This window comes from Stegostoma tigrinum, unplaced genomic scaffold (assembly GCF_030684315.1).
Source record: "Stegostoma tigrinum isolate sSteTig4 unplaced genomic scaffold, sSteTig4.hap1 scaffold_236, whole genome shotgun sequence".
In the NCBI taxonomy this organism is placed as follows: domain Eukaryota; kingdom Metazoa; phylum Chordata; class Chondrichthyes; order Orectolobiformes; family Stegostomatidae; genus Stegostoma; species Stegostoma tigrinum.
In genome coordinates, this window is record NW_026728170.1 from 146,685 (window position 1) to 167,073 (window position 20,389).

Sequence of the window (20,389 nt, forward strand, 5' to 3'; positions counted from 1 at the left end):
AATTAAAGCCAACACTCTATATGCCACCTTTACAACCTTATCAACTTGGGTAGCCACTTTGGGGGAATCTATGGACGTGGACCCCAAGATCCCTCTATGCCCCCACACTGCCAGGAATCCTGCCATTTGGCCTGCATTCTGCACTCTGCATTCAAATTCGACCTTAAAAATGAATCAGTTTGTACTTTTCTGGATTGAAGCCCATCTGCTACTTCTTTCTCCAGCTCTGAATCCTGTCAACGTCCTGTTACAACCTCCAACAGCCCTCGATGCTGTCCACAACTCCACCAACCTTCGTATCATCGAGAGACTGACTGACCCACACTTCCACTTACTCACTCAAATCATTCATAAAGTGCACAGGTCCCAGAAAAGATATGGAGAAGCAAGGTGTTTGAGATTCTAAACAGTTTCTCATCAGTACTTACTGTGCAGAAACAAACAAACAAACAAAGAAACCTACAGCACAGGAACAGGCCCTTCGGCCCTCCAAGCCTGCATCCTCTGTCTAACCTGTCATCTATTTTCTAACGGTCTGTGTCCATTTGCTTCCTGCCCATCCATGTACCTGTCCAAATATATCTTAAAAGGTGCTAACGTGTCTGCGTCCACCACCTCCGCTGGCAACACGTTCCAGGCGCCCACCACCCTCTGCCTTATCTAGACAGAAGGACTAGTAAATTCAGGGAAATAAAGAGCGATGCATTGAAAAGAGTCCAAACGACAGAAGAGTGCTGTTGGAGGTCAAGAAAAGCTTGAAGAAGTGTATCGGAGGACATTGAGGAAACCAGGGCTGAAATTGTGGGAACCCGAGCACAGATATGACCCTCAAGCAGAGAGGCTGTGGAGTGACATTTTAGAGGTTCATGAATGCCTGAACTGCATATAAATGGTGAATAGACAAGGTCTTTGCTCCCAGGGTAGGGGAGTCCAAAAGTACAGAGTATCGGCTTGAAGTGAGAGTGGAAAGTTTTAAAACAGACCCGAGGGGTAACGTTTCCCACACAGAGTCGTGCAAATATGGAACGAGGTGCCAGAGGAGGTGTTGGAGGTAAGTACAATCACAACAGTGAAGAGACATTGGGGCAGGTACACAGACAGGAAAGGTTTGTAAGGATGCAGGCTCAACGCAGACAAATGTGACTTGTTCAGTTTGGGAAACCCGGTCAGCATGGACGAGTTGGGCCAAAGGGTCTCTTTCCATGCTTCACAACTCGATGACTCCAGTTACTGGAGGAGGAGATTCCCGAGATAAGGCATATTGCACAGACTGAAGCAATTTACAGAGATCAGGATGGTGGTCAGGATTGGAATATGTTTCAAATTTATGGAGGCATTGCAGAGAGGAGAGGTGGTGACAGAAATAGGAGTTAGAATGATTGAAGACACTGGTCCACAAGACATGACACAGACACAGTCATGGAGGGAAAGCACAGAACAGGAAAATCAGAGACAGCATTACCGTCCTATCGTGGGAGATTTGCTTTCACTTCTGTTGGGCTGATCCTCACAAAGACAGCACAGGCCTGGATTGATAACTGTGAACTTCCTCTGTCGTCTTTGGAAGGTACAGTATCTCAAAGCTGAAAGTAGGCCTCCCATGATGACGTGTGATTGAGTCTGACTGTAATTAGGGGAGAAAATCTGCCACCCTCACTTGGTCAGGCCTACATGTGACTTCAGACCCACAGGAACATGGTTGACTCACAACTACCCACTGAAATGGCACAGCAAGCCATTCAGTTCAAGGGTAGCTCGGGGTGGGTAATAAACGTTGGCCAGCCAGAGACACCCACATTTCGTGAGTGAATAAATAATAACTGGAACCGTGCTGGGACCAGTGTCCTGGCCAATCATGTTATAATGTTTGTGGAGAGAGCTTTAAACTGACAGAGAGGATGCAGGGACAGGGTTCAGGGGAAAGGAGATGTCCAAATCCAAACAGAAAATGTGATTGGAACAGCATGGTGATGTGGCTGAAGACAAGCAGAAAGGGACAGGAAGCACAGAGCTTCACAGAAACCATACATCAGTTTGTGACAGGAACTTGTAGTATAAAGTACATGATAATGTTACTTTTTGGAATGTTCAAAGTATGTGCAATAAAATGGTGGCATTCGAAAAGGAGCTTGGAGAATATTTTTGTCAGTGTTTCTTTGAATAACATGTTGTGCAATTGGCTAGGGACGGAACTATCCCAGGTCGACTCTTGTGTGATGAAGCTGAATAAATGAGTCATGTCACACAGAGATCCAAAGGGAAATTATGAAAAAAGTGGAATTCAAAGGTATAATGAAGTTTTAATGTGACCAGACAAAGAACAAGCAACAATTAAACAGAAACAAAGCCAACTGTATGACATTGAGAGGGGAAGTGACCAGTGTAGACAGAGTAAACTAACTGAAATGCAAATGAACAGTGGAAACATTTGAAAGAACATTGTAAAATATCCAACAAAAAGGGCATTCCATTGACAAAAGCTCAGCAAGAAATTCCTAGCTGTGTCTCACTCAGGGTGTAAAGGAATATATTCAATTGAAAGAGCCCCAGAAGACGACAAAAAAAAAGAACAAAATCAGAAGAAAGAGACTGTTCAGCAAAAGACAGCTACCAAAGTATGGAGATAATGGGAACTGCAGATGCTGGAGAATTCCAAGATAATAAAATGTGAGGCTGGATGAACACAGCAGGCCAAGCAGCATCTCAGGAGCACAAAAGCTGACATTTCGGGCCTAGCCCGAAACGTCAGCTTTTGTGCTCCTGAGATGCTGCTTGGCCTGCTGTGTTCATCCAGCCTCACATTTTATTACCAAAGTATGGACGCAGGTATTAAAGGGATTTACTAGCAGAGGAATGTATTAGGAACATGAAACATTGTCGGGATTTATTGAGATGATAGGAACAGGGAAAGTTGAAGGTGCTGGAGGTGATGAGTGTGTTACGGAAAGTGGCAAGGGCCTGAACAATGTTACAAATCCAGGAGGAATTGCAGATCTGGAGGTGTCTGTAGAGGTAGGGAGGGAAATATGTACTTTTATTTAAATCATTCATGGCATGAGGATGTCACCAGCTGGTCGAGCAATCATAGCCCAACACTAACTGCCACAGCACAGCTCAGAGTCAGCCATGTTGCTGTGGGTCTGAAATCACATGTCAGCTGGAGCAGCTAAGAATGTCAGATGACCTTCACTAAAGGACACAAGTGAACCAGTTAAGTGTTTCCTGATAATTAAGAATGCTTTTATGGTGACCTCATGGATATCCTGTACAGCCACAGCACGACATCCCAATCTCCTATTCCCAATGCTCTGGCCAATGAAAGCAAGCATGCCAAATGTCACCTTCATCACCCCATCTATCTGTGACACCGCTTTCAGGGAACTATGTATCCGTGCCCCTAAGTCTCCCTGCTTGACAACACCGTCTAGGGCCTGAACATTAGCTGTTTGTGTTCTGCACTGGTTTGTTTTTGCAAGATTCAACACTTCACATTTATCCACCTCAATCTCCATCTGCTATTCCTCATCCAATCAACGTGATAGATCATGATCTCACTGAATTCTTAGATAACCTCCTTCGCTGTCCATGATACCACCAATTTTACTGTCACCCACAAACTTACTAAACATGACTCCTATATTCTCATTCAAATCATCAATATAAATGACACATAACATAACCGAACCTGGTGGCACACGCATAGGCCTCCAGGAAGAACAAATCTCTGCCAGCACCCACTGTCAAGCCAATCTTGTACACAACTGGCAAGCTTTCATAGGACGCCATGTGATCTAAACTTGCTGAGAACCAAGTACCACTCTGCCTTCATCTATCTCCTGGCTACCTCCTCAAAGCAAAATCAATCAACTTTCTGAGCCATGATTTTCCACACACAAAGCCGTGCTGACGAGCCCTAATCAATCCTTGCCTTTCCAAATGCACGAAGAGCCAGTCTCTCAGGATCTCCCCCAACAAACTACCCACCACTGACGTCAGTGTCACTGGTTTGTAGTTTCCAGGCTTTGCCTTGCAGCCCCTTGAGTGATGCAACAACATTACCCACCCTCCAGTCTTCTGACATCTCACCATGGCTGTTGATGATATAAATATCTTGCTGGAGCAGCTCACAATTTCTTACCTAGCCTTCCACAATGTCCTGGGATAAACCTGATCAAGGCCTGAGGATTTATCTGCCTTTGTGCATTTTAAGACTCCTAACACCTCATGCTCTCAATTGTGGACTCTTTTCTTGTGATCACAATTTATTTCACCAAGTTCCTGAGGTGCTATATTTTTCTACACAGTAAATACTGAAGTGGAATACTTGTTTAGGATTGTATCCATCTCTAGTTATCCCACATATAATGGCTTTGTTGATCGTCAAGAGGCCCTATTCAGTCCCTACATGCTCTCCAGCCCCTGTTCAAACTCGTCAAAATGATTTTGAAAATTCAAGTTAACCATATCTCCCTAATGCCAATCCCCTCCCTCCCCTTACTTATTCTGCAATTGATAGCTACACCTAAAAAAATGCAATCGAACAGGATCATCAAAAAATTCCCTTTCATAAACTCATGTATCTTCTGTTGTTTCAAAGGGTGCAATTATTGTTTATTGTCATATTCTTTACAAATACAGTCCAGTACATTTCTAACTTACTGTCAGGCTCAGTGTTGGCTTCAGACTGACTGCACAAAGCTTTTCGGGAATTTATAAGTATCAATCTGAAAAAGGGCGCTTACAGGTTCAGCAGGTCATAGAGAAGGCAAATCAAATTCTGACAATTATTAAAAAGGGAATGAAGTTTAAAAATAGGGAGTCCTTGCTAAAATAAATAAGTTGTGTCAAACTATACCAAGAATATTATGAACAGTATGACAGCCCTTTGGAAAGATATCCTTGAATTAGCGACAGGCCAGATAAGGTTCACTGGGCTTATCTTGGGAATGGAGGGATTTTCTAACGAAGACAGGTTAAGTCGTCTGAGCTTGTCGCATTGTCATTTAGAAGAAGGAGGGAGAAATATAATGAAATATTTGAGATTCTTAGTGTTTCTTTTCCCCAACGGCATTAAAAATAAAACGGTATAGCTCAGCACCAGGCCCTTCAGGCTACCACGGCTGTGCCTACCACAATGTTATTCTAAACTAATGCCATCTGCCTGCACATTGTCCATATCCCTCGATCCTCTGCCTGTTTATTGCATTTGTCTCAATCCCACACAACTTCATTCATGCGCCCCACAGATCTCATTTGAAATTTCCTCCATGCCGGGCACCCAAGTATTTGACATTTTTTTCACTGGAGAAAGAGATTTTGACTATCCACATTATCTGCTAGGGTGATTCTTTTCTTTCCTCCTTCCTCTGCTTTTAACCAGAATCCAGGCTGTTTGAGTTCTTTTTCCTGTCCAAGCTGCTTCATCTGCAACTGAATCCTAGCCATTTCCAAAGAGTGTTGTCAGTCCCTTCCCTTTCCTCACAGACGAGGGTAACCCCAACTCCAGCCTGTCTGCCAATTCCAACAGCTTTGCCGTGGTCACTTTTTGCAAAGACCCCAAAGTCACTGCTTCCACCCCCAGAAATCTGAGTGATGACTGAAAGAGCCATTCCTACACAAGGCACCCCCTGTTTAAACCAAGGGAATGCAACACCCGAACCAAAAGACACTGACAACAACCACTCACCACCCTGGAGTCAATTAACCCGAAACCCAAAGTGGAATTGTAGAATTATTGTGGCAAGAGCGCCCAATCTGTTATGGGCCAGGCGGGAATTTCCTCACAAGATTTTAACAAAGGAGCCGAAACCCTAATTTTGAGATAGTCAGAAGGATAACCAAGTGTGGGGCTGGATGAACATAGCAGGCCAAGCAGCATCTTAGGAGCACAAAAGCTGACGTTTCAGGCCGAGAAACTTCATCAGAAAAGGGGCCATTTCTGATGAAGGGTCGAGGCCCAAAACGTCAGCTTTTGTGCTCCTAAGATGCTGCTTGGCCTGCTATGTTCATCCAGCCCCACACTTGGTTATCTTGGATTCCCCAGCATTTGCAGTTCCCATTATTCCAACCTGAAATGCCAACTTTTCTGCTCCTCTGATGTTGCCTGGCCTGCTGTGTTCTTCCAACTCCACACTTACCTTTCGACCCTAACTTTCTTATTTTAAGAGGCAGATGTCATGTGGGTGTTCCAGGTATGATGCACTTGGTTTGAAGCAAAACAAATTTATTTAAACACGACAATTAAAACATGAACAGAAGAAAGTGGAATTTAGAATAACAAAATATCGGAAAGCCTAACACACCCAATACAGTAACTATTACAAATTAACTGCTCCAATCTTGTCACATCCCATAAACACACCCGTTGGCTAAAAGGTAATTTCAAACACAGATTCTTAAAGGCAGAAGGGAACAACATCCAGAGAGAGATTTCCGAGAAAGCCAGTTAGGAATTATTTACTGAAGCTTGCAAACCTTCTGGACGCACAAACCTCATGGCTGCTCCAGCTGAAATATAACTAGAGAGCCTGAACTGGCCACTCCTCTTTCATTGTTAAGTTTCTTTTAAAACAAAAAACCTAAAGGCCTCCTAAAACCCCTGAAACACTTCCCACTTCTGCCTTTACAAGCAATCTTCAAAAAATAAATGACAAAATAACCTTTTTAAAGTCACACACTACACCCGCCTACCACGAGCTGAGACCCTTGTAAAAGTGGAAGCAGCTTCAGTTCATCCAGTATGGTGCTACACTCTGTACATACCCATGAAAGACCGATGCATCCCCTGGGACCCGCCATAAATACTGATGCAATCCCCAGGACCCCTGGAACCCACTGGAAACACCAACACACTCGCTGAGACCCACAGTAAAAACTGATGCAATCCCCAGGACACCATGGGACCCCACCGTAAATACTAACACATTCCCCATGGTCCCTTTAACATCCTGGCCTGCTCACTGGGGCCCCTTAACATACGTAAGAACATAAATATGAATAAGGAGTAAAAGTAGAAGATATCTGCCCACTCAAACTTGTGCTACCAATAACTATGACCATGGCTGGTTCTCGAACTCGGGCCTCTGATCCAGCTGACTCCCTAATATCATGTGCTCTCTTTATTCCCGTAATTCGATTAAACTTCTTCTTGGAAACATTGAATGGTTTGGCCTCAACCACTTTCTGTGGCAGTGAATTCCACAGACACAGAGGCAATGGCCCAGTGGCATTATTACTGAACTATTAAACAACAGAGCCAGATAATATTCTGGTGAATATAGGTTCTGGGGACCTGGATTCAAATCCCACCATGGCACAGGGTGGAATTTGAATTCAACAAATACCTGGAATTTGGGGTTTAATGATGACCATGAATCCAGTGTTGATTATTGACAAAACCCATCAGGTTCATTAATGTCCTTCAGGGAAGGACACTGCCATCCTTACTTGTGCTGGCCTACATGTGATTCCAAGCCACAACAAAGTGGTTGACTCTTAACTGCCCTCTGGGCAATTAGGGACGAGCAATAAATGCTGCCTAGCCAGAGACGTCTTCATCCCATGAATGAGTGAAAAATAAATCTCTGGCAAAGACATTTTTCCTCATTTCAGTTCTAAGTGGCCTATCCTGTGTCCTCAGACTGTAAGCCCTGCTTCCAGATTCTTTAGTCATCGGGAATATTGCTCTTACTGTTATTATGTCTAGACCTGTCAGAATTTTGTACATTTTCATGAGATCCACCCTCATTTTCATAAACATTGAATACTCTCCTAATCAATCCAACGTCTCTTCATGTGTCAGTCCAACCTGGTATCAGTCTGGTAAGCATTGCCTCTATGGTCAGGACATCCTTCTTCAGATAACAGAAGCCAAAACTGTACATCGTACTCCAGATACAGTCTCACAACGGCCCTGCACAAATACAGCAAGATCTCCCCGAATCCTCTCCCTATTAAGGCCAACATACCATTTGCCTTCTTCAACCCCTGCTGCACCTGCACCCACTGTGTAAATACGAACACGCTCACTGGGGAATCTCTATACACACTGACTCATTACCCCACAAATCCTTTATAATTATGAACACACTCCCAAAGGCACAAATTCCTGAAACTGTCCTTGGACACACCTGAAAATTACCGTCAGTCACTGGAGACTCACTGTGGTCTCTCTGTGGAAGCCTATTACGCAGACACACCACCACCGGACCCATGTAAACATGGACACCATCTTATGTAAACGATGACACACTGTCAACAACATTCTGTGAAATACACCCTGTGAGAATCCTGGCAAATACTAACAATTTCCTTATGAGAAGCCTCTACAAACTGACACCCTTCTTGGTGATTCCTTGTGAACTCTACCTCATTACATTGGAACACTTTTTAAAATACTGACACGCACACAAAGATCGCCTGTAAATACTGACAGTCCCACTGAACTCAAGTAAACAACATCAGAAGAAGGGTCCCAACCTGAAATGTCAAGCTTTCCTGCTCCTCGGATGCAGCTGGGCCTGCTGTGTTCATCCAGCCTCACACCACGTTATCACCAGAGTCACCCTAGACCGGCTGTAAATGCTGACAGACTTCCCTGGAGACGCACTGTACAGACTGTTGTATTCCATCTGGAACACCCAGTAATTATTGACACGTTCCCTTTGGATTCGCTGCAGATACTGATATACTGCCCAGAGACCCCTCAACATACTAACACATCGTGCACAAATTCCCTGTCAACATTACTCACTCCCCAGTCCCTCCTGTAGATACTGAAACACTCCCAGTCAGGTTCCCAGAAATTGTTAACACACTCCCAATGGATTTGTTGTAAATATTGATGCACTCTCCTGGGATTTCCTGTAAAAGTCCGTCACACTTCTCAGGAATGCCCTTTAAATATTAAGGCCCTCCCCAGAAACACCCAGGAAATGCTGAAAATCCTCCCAGGACATGCTGTAAATACTGATGCATCCCCTCTGGAACCCCTGTAAATATTAACACACTCATCCTGACTTCCCTGAGGATACTGCTTTTAGAGATACAGAACCATATTGCCTAGAATCAGATCCTTCAGTCCAACCAGTCCATGCCAACCATAAACCCAAACTGAACTGTGACCAAGCACAGGAATGTGGGACGTGCCCCTCTGAATATTTCTTATTCATGTACTTACCCAACTGCCTTTTAAATGCTGTAACTGTACCCGCACCCAGTACTTCCTCCGGAAGGCCATCCCGTACATGAACCCTGTGTAAACAAAAATAAAATTCCATGCATTTATTAAAATCTTTCTCCTCTCCCCTGGTAAGTATGACCCAGCCTTGAAATCCCCACCCTCTTGAATTGCAATCTGCCATTCACTTTATCAATACCGCTCAGGACTTTTAAACCTGTCGGGTTACCCCTCAATCTCCTCTGCATGGGATCCATCAAAATGCTGTCACGATTCCCTGTAAATACTGACGCACTCCCCAGGGATACTGTATTAACATCAGAATCTCCCCGAACACCCCCGCTGTAAATAGTGATACACTACCAGGGACCCCCAAGTAAATAATGACAAAGTCCCTCTGGACCCACTGTATATATTGAATGAATACCCCAGACACACTGCCAATACTGTCACACTCCCCAAGGATACCTTAAATACCTTTCACTCACTGCAGTGAGGACAAACTCCCCAGCAACTCCCTGGGGTACTGAGATAGTTCCAAGTGATCATTCTGTAAATAGCACCCCACACAATCACTGGAAAAATTCTATAGATATTGACTCATTAACCACAGGCTCACTGTGAATATTGACACACTCACTGGGAAACCTGCACAAGTGCTGATTCAAGCAGGACCCAGTTTAAAAATCGACAACAGTAAAACATTTCGACCAATCCTGCGTTTCTGGGCAGAATCCTAGACTTCCAAACTTTTCAAAGAGACAGTTGGACTGAATCTGCGAGAAAGACACAACACAATAATCATGCCTGGGAACGGAGATTGCTGTGTGGGTTTATTGAGATAACAGGGTGTGGAGCTGGATGAACACAGCAGGCCAAGCAGCATTAAAGGAGCAGGAAAACTGACGTTTCGGGCCTAGACCCTTCTTCAGAAAATTATTGTTCGGCCTGGAATCCCATGTTGCACCTCCTCACTTAAAGGACAATTAACCGAAACCAACAGACCCTGATCCAAAAGGAACTGATCCAAGACAGCTTTTACACCTCGGGCTATGCAGCACAGATAGTACGGAGCCTACAGAGATACTTGACATTCCAATCCATTCACACACGCTCTAACCATCGGAAAGCTAATTAACCTCAGAAAAGAACATCAAGAGCAGAGTGAAAACTACAAATCTGGTGTGAAGTTAATGGGACTCTCAGTCAGTATAACTGCCAGCCCCGATCTTATGGGAGGAGGAAACTGAACAAAGAGCTTCCGAACACGGGATCCAAACTTTCTGAACTGAGAACACCATCAGCAAAAACCTGACCCAGGCCATCCAAACCAGACACTGACCAGCACAAGCAATCATTGACTTCACCGAAGCCACGAGTCCTCAGTCACAACCTGAGGTGAGAACCCAAAAGGTGAACAGAAATGGCTACTCACCAAAACACACCTTTGCGCATCAGCCGACTCAACCCAAACGTACAAACCCACACAGTCCCAAGTCTTCATCCAGGCTCTAGGTGTGGTAATCCAGAGGGACCACTGGGACTTGAAAAATCACATTCTGGGATGGGAGCAGAAACCCTGAGATCCCAAATTCCAACATCGGTGGCAGTGCATTGGGACCCTATTGGGAGCAATTCAGGCAGACAGTGTAAATGCTTGTTTTCTGTGTGTCAGTAAATAATGTCTAATAGTGGTGGTCTCTTTCCATAGTGTATTGTATTAACTTCATAGAATTTACTGAGATACCCATTTCTTAAATTCTAATTACCTTTATGCTACTAAATAAAGAGAGATTCCTTTGCCCTTAAATACTTGTCTAAAGTCTCCTCATTCACATCCCCATAAATAAATCTAGTGTTCAGAATCACAGGTTTGGGAGCCGCTTAGACATCAGGAAAGTTCTGCAAACCAGAATCCGATACTCATTCCCCACAGACACTCTGTAAATAATCATACACTCACCGGAGGTTCTCAATAAACACTGACACCTTTCCACAGGCACATTTTGATCGTCCCCATAAACACTGACATTCTCCCCCCCCGCACCGCCCCCCCACCCCGAGAAAACACTGATACATTTCCCAAGGAGCTCCCTGAAAACAGTGACATGTTTCCTCAGAAACACCTCTAAGGACTGATACATTCTAGATCCCACTTGAAATGAAAACTACAGGCACATCCATAAATGATTAAAATGAACTATCGAGACAACACAGTTCAATTACTTCTGTGAGAACAGTGACGACACTTCAAGCAGTCTAACCTTCACTATAACTAAATATTTTGTCAGGAATGTGTTCTGAGGGAAAATGTGGATAGTGGATCTATGCCGGTTTGTCCCATATATAGGGAATGTGTCTACATTGAGATCCTCTTACTCAGAATCATGAAGCTGGGGCGTGGGGAAAGACAGGACTGTTTGAGTACGGTCGAGCACATCTGACTGTGTTAATCACAAAAAATAGCCTCTAGGTTTGAGTCCTGTCATGGTCAGCGAAGATCAGTGATCGTGCCCTGATTCCCTGCGTAGGAGAAAGCCTTCCTGATCTTCAACAAAAAAAAAACAGAATTTTCAATTGAAGATTCCAGTGTATCAGAACTCCCGTCCAGTCTCAGCAATGAACAACAGACACTATACCCAGACATCACCGAGACACAGAAAGCGTCTTTTCTGTTTCAGTAGTGCACTCTCAGTGCCACAATCAAACAAACGGGAAGATTGCTTCTCTGAAAAAGAACTTCAGGAGATAGAGATAACAAGGTGTAGACCTGGATGAACACAGCAGGCCAAGCAGCATCAGATGAGCAGGAAGGCTGACGGTTCGGACCTCGACCCTTCTTCAGAGACTGAGTCAGATTTACATTATTTCACACCTGGAGCCTGACTTGCAGTTTAACATTGATAATGGGAACTGCAGATTTGGAGAATCCAAGATAATAAAATGTGAGGCTGGATGAACACAGCAGGCCCAGCAGCATCTCAGGAGCACAAAAGCTGACGTTTTGGGCCTAGACCCTCTCTGATGAAGGGTCTAGGCCCAAAACGTCAGCTTTTGTGCTCCTGAGATGCTGCTGGGCCTGCTGTGTTCATCCAGCCTCACATTTTATTATCCTGCAGTTTAACATTGTTTGTTCCAAAGGAGAATCACATCAGACCTGAAACCTGAACTCTGTTTCTCTCTCCACATGTGCTGCCAGATTGGCGAGGTTTCTGCAGCATTTTCTGTTTTGTTTCAATTTGCCAGCATCCACACTTCATGTGAGTCACATCACTGTTGACTTCTCAGCACTCATCCAGTTTTTGCAACGTGTTTTGATCCCCTTAGCATCACAAACATTGCAAACCATTTTTTGGAATGTGGTCAGATTCACTTCTTGAGGTGGACATGATCACAGATTCACAGGTATTTGAGTGAAGATATTTCTGCTTATCTCAGGCACTCAGGCTGTTCTACCACTTTCAGACTGATCCATAACGTTACATTCCTATCAGCAAAGATAGCTGCCAACATGTATCCTGTCACTGTCTTTGGTAATAACATACAGTGCAAACAGAACACCTCTTTATTCACATGCAATACAGGATATCCAGATTTAGCCTACTCAGTCGCACCTCATTATAATCTCCAGTTGCAAGAATGAGTCTGGTGCCCCTGTGTTACAATCACTCAAATGCTAATGATTGCTTCCTTAAGTGTGGAAAACAAATCTACACACATTTGTGTATCTCTGGCTTCAGAAGGTTCTACAAAGTACATTGATGGAATTCACACTGCAATGAACACATCCTTTTTCCAGGTGCTCCAGTAACATCATGTGTAATTTGGAGACAAAAGAACACTGTGTTCTAGGGAACGTAATCCCATAAATGACAGGCTGTTGCACACAGCAATATCACCCCCTCACAAATACAAACCATTGTCTTATGTTTTAAATCAAAATGCTAAACAGAAAAAAAAAGTCACGTAAAAAAAAAAATCACTCCTCGTCACTTTAATGAAAGAATTTGCTGATAAGATAATGCTAAAAAAGTACAATACAGACAGACGGGGTAAGTTAGTGTGGCGAACTGGTGAAACCGGCTCATAACGACTTCAGACTCCACAGTGAAGCAATAGATTTACCGAATCATTTACAAAAATAGCTCAGCAACAAAGGGTTGAATTCTCATAAAACTGACAAGTACCATCAGATCGACAGGTAGAGATTGGAATTGTTCAGAAAAAAAAACTTTCCAGATACACTGGTGGATGGTGTGTGCTAGAAACCATTCTGAGTGAAATAACTTTATGATCGAACACTTATTCACTGAGAAATGAATCTCTGCTGCGCCAAAGAAAAGCCGGTGCATAGTTTACTGGCCGCCTGATTTGCAGGCAAAGGAAACCTGATCCCAGGACTCTCGGGTAAATTACACTGTTAGTGACAGCCCATCATGCACAAGAAGAGCCTCTTACACTGAGAACAGAACAGATTATAGTTAAACAGACAAGAATCCCAACATGAAAATCTGCCACTTATTCTGATGTCATCTGCAAACCTACCTCCGACATTCACAGTCAAACCATTGATGTAAATGACAAAAAGCAGCATCCTTTTGTCCCCGACTGTCCATCCAGGTTTAACTTTGATCCACATGTTGCCTCTATGAACAACATGAACATGTAGCCAAAATACTTGGACTTTTAAACTGTCAGTTATAACTATGTAATCTTTTTCAATTCAATGATCATTTGGCTTCTATATATTTTTCAAGCTACTTTGAGCTGTGTATTTACAATTAGTTCCTGGGGAAAACTCTCTCTTGTGTATTCTGTTGAATAAACACATTTTCAACCTGTATGCTCCTTGGTCCGATTATCTTAGCAAAATGTAAATATTTTTAGCCAATTACAGTAATGATCTTTTAAATGGCTAATTCATAATCACAATTAATTTCTAATTATTCCGAGTACAGAACACCTTGTAAACCAAATTATTTTTCTCAGAGCCGATATTATATATCTTTACAGTTTACAGTGCAGTCATCCAATTATTGCATTGGTCCATTATCACAGTGAAGCTAAAATTAAAGTCTTCTTTTTAATTGACATCATTGTTACTGTATTCTTGAATTACAATGACTAGCGTAGTATTTTAGAAACATTAAACAAGGCTGGATTTTCAATACAAGAATTAGTGCAAATAATCATATTGCTTATTTTGTTAATTATTGTTAGCTCCTAATGATTTTTTTTGCTGTGATCACATTAATATCACTTTAATAATCAGTCTACTTTCAGCTCTGTAGATATATAAAATGAATGTCAAGTTATTATTAAGTGAAGTTTAAAATGTCACACTTTGTTCTTCTGTATTCTAATAATCACAGAATATGTTTCATTATTATCAAATCCATGAATCAAAGTAAATATATTTCACTGTACAGTTTAACAGGCACCATGAATATCGACTAATTGTCTCTCGGCCCCTCTTTTATATTTCTCCTCCAACATTCTGCTCTGTGAGCAGAATATTAAACCAGTCAGTGATCAGCTGTGGATCCTAATCACGTAAGTATCTTCAATATTTACCACACTTTAGGCAGACAGTAAACCCCAGAATCGCTCTTGGCAATATAATAAGAACAATGAGGGAGAAGGGAGCTGTGCTGAATTCAGTGGACAATTGACAGACCTCATCCACACCTGGGAGGGGTTGAACCGCACAGCAGGACATCGTGGTGGAAAAGTGGGGCACGAGGGGAAGCATAAGCCCAAGGTGGCCAAAACGGATTCTGAATGGGCCCTATCTAAGGACAACAACAAAAAAAAAAGGCCTCGAGGGGTGGTTGTTACAAATTGTATTGGATTGCAAAAAGAAACTGATCATGAAGATGATCAGGAAGGGTTAAGACCTGGGCGCCCTAAAACCAGAGCAGAGACCCTGGTGGAATAGACAAGAAAAATATGTCAATATGAGAAGGCAGCTGTAACTCTGACAGCCTCCATCAGAAATATGACCAATGAGAAATGGGAACAAGCAAAGGTGGCAGCTCTTACACGAGGGCTTAAAGCAAAAGGTCAAGATGGTTGTTATAGGAAGGGAAGGACGATAACACTGACTCAAATGGGTTGGATGACAAAACACCCATTTATGGGCAGAGGGACAACAATGTGTGGGATGACCTGGAAGTGTGAGAAGGCAGTGCCTATGGCACCGTTGTGGATCAAAGTTAAACCTTGGACAGACAGTGACGGACAAAAGGACGTTGTTTATTGTCATTTACGCAAATGATTTGCATGTGAATATAGGAGGTAAAGTTTGCAGATAACATCAAAAGCAGTGGTGTAGTGAATAGTGAAGGAGGTGATCTCCAGAGTACAATCACATCCTTACCACATGGGCCAATAAGCTGAGGAGTGGCAGATGGAGGTTAATTTAGATTAATGTGAGGTGTTGCATTTTAGGAAGGCAAATCAGTGCAGAAGTTATGGATTTAATGGGAAGTCCCTGGGAGTGTTGCTGCACAAAGAGATCTTGGAGTGCAAGTTCATAGTTTCTTGAAAGTGGAGTTGCAGGTCGACAAGGGAGGGAGGAAGGCATTTGGTACGTGTGCCTTCATAGGTCAGAGTCTTGAATCTAGGAGTTAGTGTGTCACGGTGCAGACATATTGGGCATTGCTTAGGCCACTTTTAGAATAGTGCATTGAATTCTGATCTCATTGTTACAGGAAGGATGTTGTGAAACTTGAAAGGTTCAGAAAATATTTACAAGGACGTTGCCATGATTGGTGGGTTTGATCAGAAGGGAGAAGCTGAATAGGTTGGGGCTATTTTCCCTGCAATGTTGTCGGCTGGGGCTGGGGGGCACGAGGAGGGGGGGAGAAAAGAGGTGGGGAGTCAGTGCTTACAGAGGCTTCTATGTCATGATGGGCATGGATTGGGGTGAATGGTCAAGATCTTTTTCCCAGGGTTGGGAGTCCAAAACCGGAGGGTATCGGTTTAAGATGAGAGGAAAAGAGTTAAAAGGGATTTAAAGGAGCAATGTTTTCACACAGAGGGTGGTGTATGTATGTAATGAGCTGCCAGAGGAAGCAGTCGATGAAAGTAGAATTACAACATTTAAAAGTCATCTGGATGGGTATATGAACAAGAACGGTTTAAAGTGATGTGGGCCAAATGCTGGCACATGGGACTGAATGAATTTAGGATGTTTGCTCGGCATAGAAGACTTGGACTGAAGGGTCCATTTCCATGCGGCACATCTCGATGACTCAGTGATAGATGAAGTGAACCTTTTCAGATGCAGATTGGGAACGTGACATTCTGGGGGTTGATTTCTGAAAACAATGAGGAGCATCTCACGTTGTAGATTCCCGAACTACGACGGGGGACCCTCCAAGCAGGACATGGGAAGGAGGAAAAAGAAGGCTGCATCTCCAGAGTAGCGACACTGTAGGGAGACTGGGACAGTCAGGCAATCTGGGAAGTTACACTTGGGACCCAATCACAAGCAGGAACATGGGTTATTATCTGTAAACCCTGGAAAAGATCAAGGGCCCTCTCATTCCACCACAAAAACAATACCCCATCAAAGCTGGGGCTGAGGAGGCAGCAATTGTGATCATGAACAATTGGCCGAAGCAGGTAATTGTCAGACCGACAGCATCCCAAACTAAGATAATAAAATGTCAGGCTGGATGAACACAGCAGGCCAAGCAGCATCTCAGGAGCACAAAAGCTGACGTTTCGGGCCTTACCCTTCATCAGAGAGGGGCATGGGGTGAGGGTTCTGGAATAAATAGGGAGAGATGGGGAGGCGGACCGAAGGTGGAGAGAAAAGAAGATAGGTGGAGAGAGTATAGGTGGGGAGCTAGGGAGGTGATAGGTCAGTCCAGGGAAGACGGACAGGTCAAGGAGGTGGGATGAGGTTTGTAGTTAGATGGGGGTGCGGCTTGGGGTGGGAGGAAGGGATGGCTGAGAGGAAGAACAGGTTGGGGAGGCAGAGACAGGTTGGACTGGTTTTGGGATGCAGTGGGTGGAGGGGAAGAGCTGGGCTGGTTGTGTGGTGCAGTGGGGGGAGGGGACGAATTGGGCTGGTTTTGGGATGCGTTGGGGGAAGGGGAGATTTTGAAGCTGGTGAAGTCCACATTGATACCATTAGGCTGCAGGGTTCCCAAGCGGAATATGAGTTGCTGTTCCTGCAACCTTCGGGTGGCATCATTGTGGCACTGCAGGAGGCCCATGATGGACATGTCATCTAAAGAGTGGGAGGGGGAGTGGAAAAGGTTGGCGACTGGGAGGTGCAGTTGTTTGTTGCGAACCGAGCGGAGGTGTTCTGCAAAGCGGTCCCCAAGCCTCCGCTTGGTTTCTCCAATGTAGAGAAAGCCACACCGGGTACAGTGGATGCAGTATACCACATTGGCAGATGTGCAGGTGAACCTCTGCTTAATGTGGAATGTCATCTTGGGGCCTGGGATAGGGGTGAGGGAGGAGGTGTCGGGGCAAGTGTAGCATTTCCTGCGGTTGCAGGGGAAGGTGCCGGGTGTGGTGGGGTTGGAGGGCAGTGTGGAGCGAACAAAGGAGTCACGGAGAGAGTGGTCTCTCCGGAAAGCAGATGGGGTGGGGATGGAAAAATGTCTTGGGTGGTGGGGTCGGATTGTAGATGGCGGAAGTGTCGGAGGATGATGCGTTGTATCCGGAGGTTGGTGGGGTGGTGTGAGAGAACGAGGGGGATCCTCTTTGGGCGGTTGTGGCGGGGGCGGGGTGTGAGGGATGTGTTGCAGGAAATACGGGAGACGCGGTCAAGGGCGTTCTCGATTACTGTGGGGATAAGTTGCGGTCCTTGAAGAACTTGGACATCTGGGATGTGCGGGAGTGGAATGTCTTATCGTGGGAGCAGATGCGGTGGAGGCGGAGGAATTGAGAACAGGGGATCATCTGCCAATGTGGTATACTGCATCCACTGTACCCGGTGTGGCTTCCTCTACATTGGGGAAACCAAGCGCAGGCTTGGGGACCGCTTTGCAGAACACCTCCGCTCAGTTCGCAACAAACAACTGCACCTTCCAGTCACCAAACATTTCCACTCCCCCTCCCATTCTTTAGATGACATGTCCATCATGGGCCTCCTGCAGTGCCACAATGATGCCACCCGAAGGTTGCAGGAACAGCAACTCATATTCCGCTTGGGAACCCTGCAGCCCAATGGTATCAACATGGACTCCACCAGCTTCAAAATCTCCCCTTCCCCCACCGCATCCCTAAACCAGCCGAGTTCGTCCCCTCCCGCAACTGCACCGCACAACCAGCCCAGCTCTTCCCCTCCACCCACTGCATTCCAAAACCAGTCCAACCTGTCTCTGCCTCCCTAACATGTTCTTCCTCTCACCCATCTCTTCCTCCCACCCCAAGCCGCACCCCCATCTACCTACTAACCTCATCCCACCTCCTTGACCTGTCCGTCTTCCCTGGACTGACCTATCCCCTCCCTACCTAAACTCTGTCGACCTATCTTCTTTTCTCTCCATCTTCGGTCCGCCTCCCCATCTCTCCCTATTTATTCCAGAACCCTCACCCCATCCCCCTCTCTGAAGAAGGGTCTAGGCCCAAAACGTCAGCTTTTGTGCTCCTGAGATGCTGCTTGGCCTGCTGTGTTCATCCAGCCTCACATTTTGTGACCTTGGATTCTCCAGCATCTGCAGTTCCCATTATCACTGATACTATAGCATCCCAAACTAATTCACTGAAGCCTGATGACTCAGATTGCCTCCCTATTGATTATACCTCCCTGAACACATCTGTCTCTGAACAGTATCCTACAGTAGCAAAAGCACACTGTACTTAACAGGCTGAAATCGCAACAGGATACTATCTCAGTCCAGATCTGTACCTGTGGACCTGGAATCCCAGAATAAGAATACTCTGAGGAAAACAGCACACATGTTCCCAGTTGTTCTGGCAATTCCACAATATTCCAGCCATATTCCACTGACGTATGGTTCACGGAATTAGCCAAACTGATCTTACCAAGACCTCATCACCTCAGTCAGTCAGAAAGAGCATATCTGGATCTTCAATAGAGTATTGAGTCACATGTGCCAGGCAGGGCTTAAAATTAAACCACAGAAAGCAAATTGGAATGACAGGGAGTGATTTGTCTGGGATATCAGTCAGGTAGGGACACAGGATAGTCCCGCAAAAACAAAAGAATGCGATTTTCAACTACCCAGTCACACACCGTGAAAGGAAAAAGGCAAACTTGAGGGTTGTTTAATTATTGTAGGAATTATGCGGAAAATGTTCAGAACTGGCACAACTACTAAAAGCCCTGACATCAGCCAGGAGCCAGAGAGTCAACATATACACAGACAGTCCTGATGACTTTGGTATAGTTCACGACCATATATTGGCCTGGCCTCAGCGCGGGTACGTCACCTTGTCTGGAGGCCACATACAGCACGAAGACCAGATTAAAGAGTTGATGGAAGCAGCTAATTTTGTGACTGAAGCAGCAGTAATGAAGATTAGAGCTCACAGGAAAGTAGAAACCTCACAACAACAGGGCAATGAGTATGCGGGTCAGGCAGCTAAAATACTTACTGAAACAGTACAGATATTTGAGGAAGTGGCAGTGGCAGCAGTTACTGGAGGAAGAAAAGTAAGTTTGAAGACATTTCAAGAAACAGCCCCACAACACGAGAAATGTGAATGGGAAAAGGGTGGGGCAATGAGAGGACAAGATGGAATCAGGAAGACATAGGATCAGACAGTGCCACCACATTACCATCGGCTGGCCCATGCTGGGTGGTATAAAATGCAATATCAGATGCCTCATTGCTGGTGGTGGCCTGGAGTAGGGGATGATATAATAAAGTGTTATCGAAGACTCTGCACACAGTGTCAGGGAAAAGATTAAATGCAGACAGTAGCCATAACCCAGGGGGCTAATGGGAACAATTGCAGATGGATTCAACGGGTTCCCGACCCCAGAAAAATAAATGCTGAATGTCTAAACATATAGAAACAGAAAAGTAGATGCAGGAGTTGGCTATTTGACCCTTTGAGCCTGCACAACCATTCAGTATGATCATGACTGATTGTGTAATCTCAGCATAACATTCCTACCCTCTCTCCATACTCCTTCCTTCCTTAAGCCATAAGGGGAAACAACCAGCTCCCTCTCGAATATATCTAATTCATTTGCCCCAATAGCTTTCTGTGGGAGAG

At 44.6% G+C, this 20,389-nt stretch overlaps 1 long non-coding RNA gene across 2 annotated transcripts in view; it reads left to right on the plus strand.

Annotated features, from left to right (window-relative positions):
• LOC132207981 (uncharacterized) overlaps positions 1-20,389 on the plus strand; it is a 63,450-nt gene that overhangs the window by 40,732 nt on the left and 2,329 nt on the right. The gene's annotated exons all lie outside the window — the stretch shown is intronic.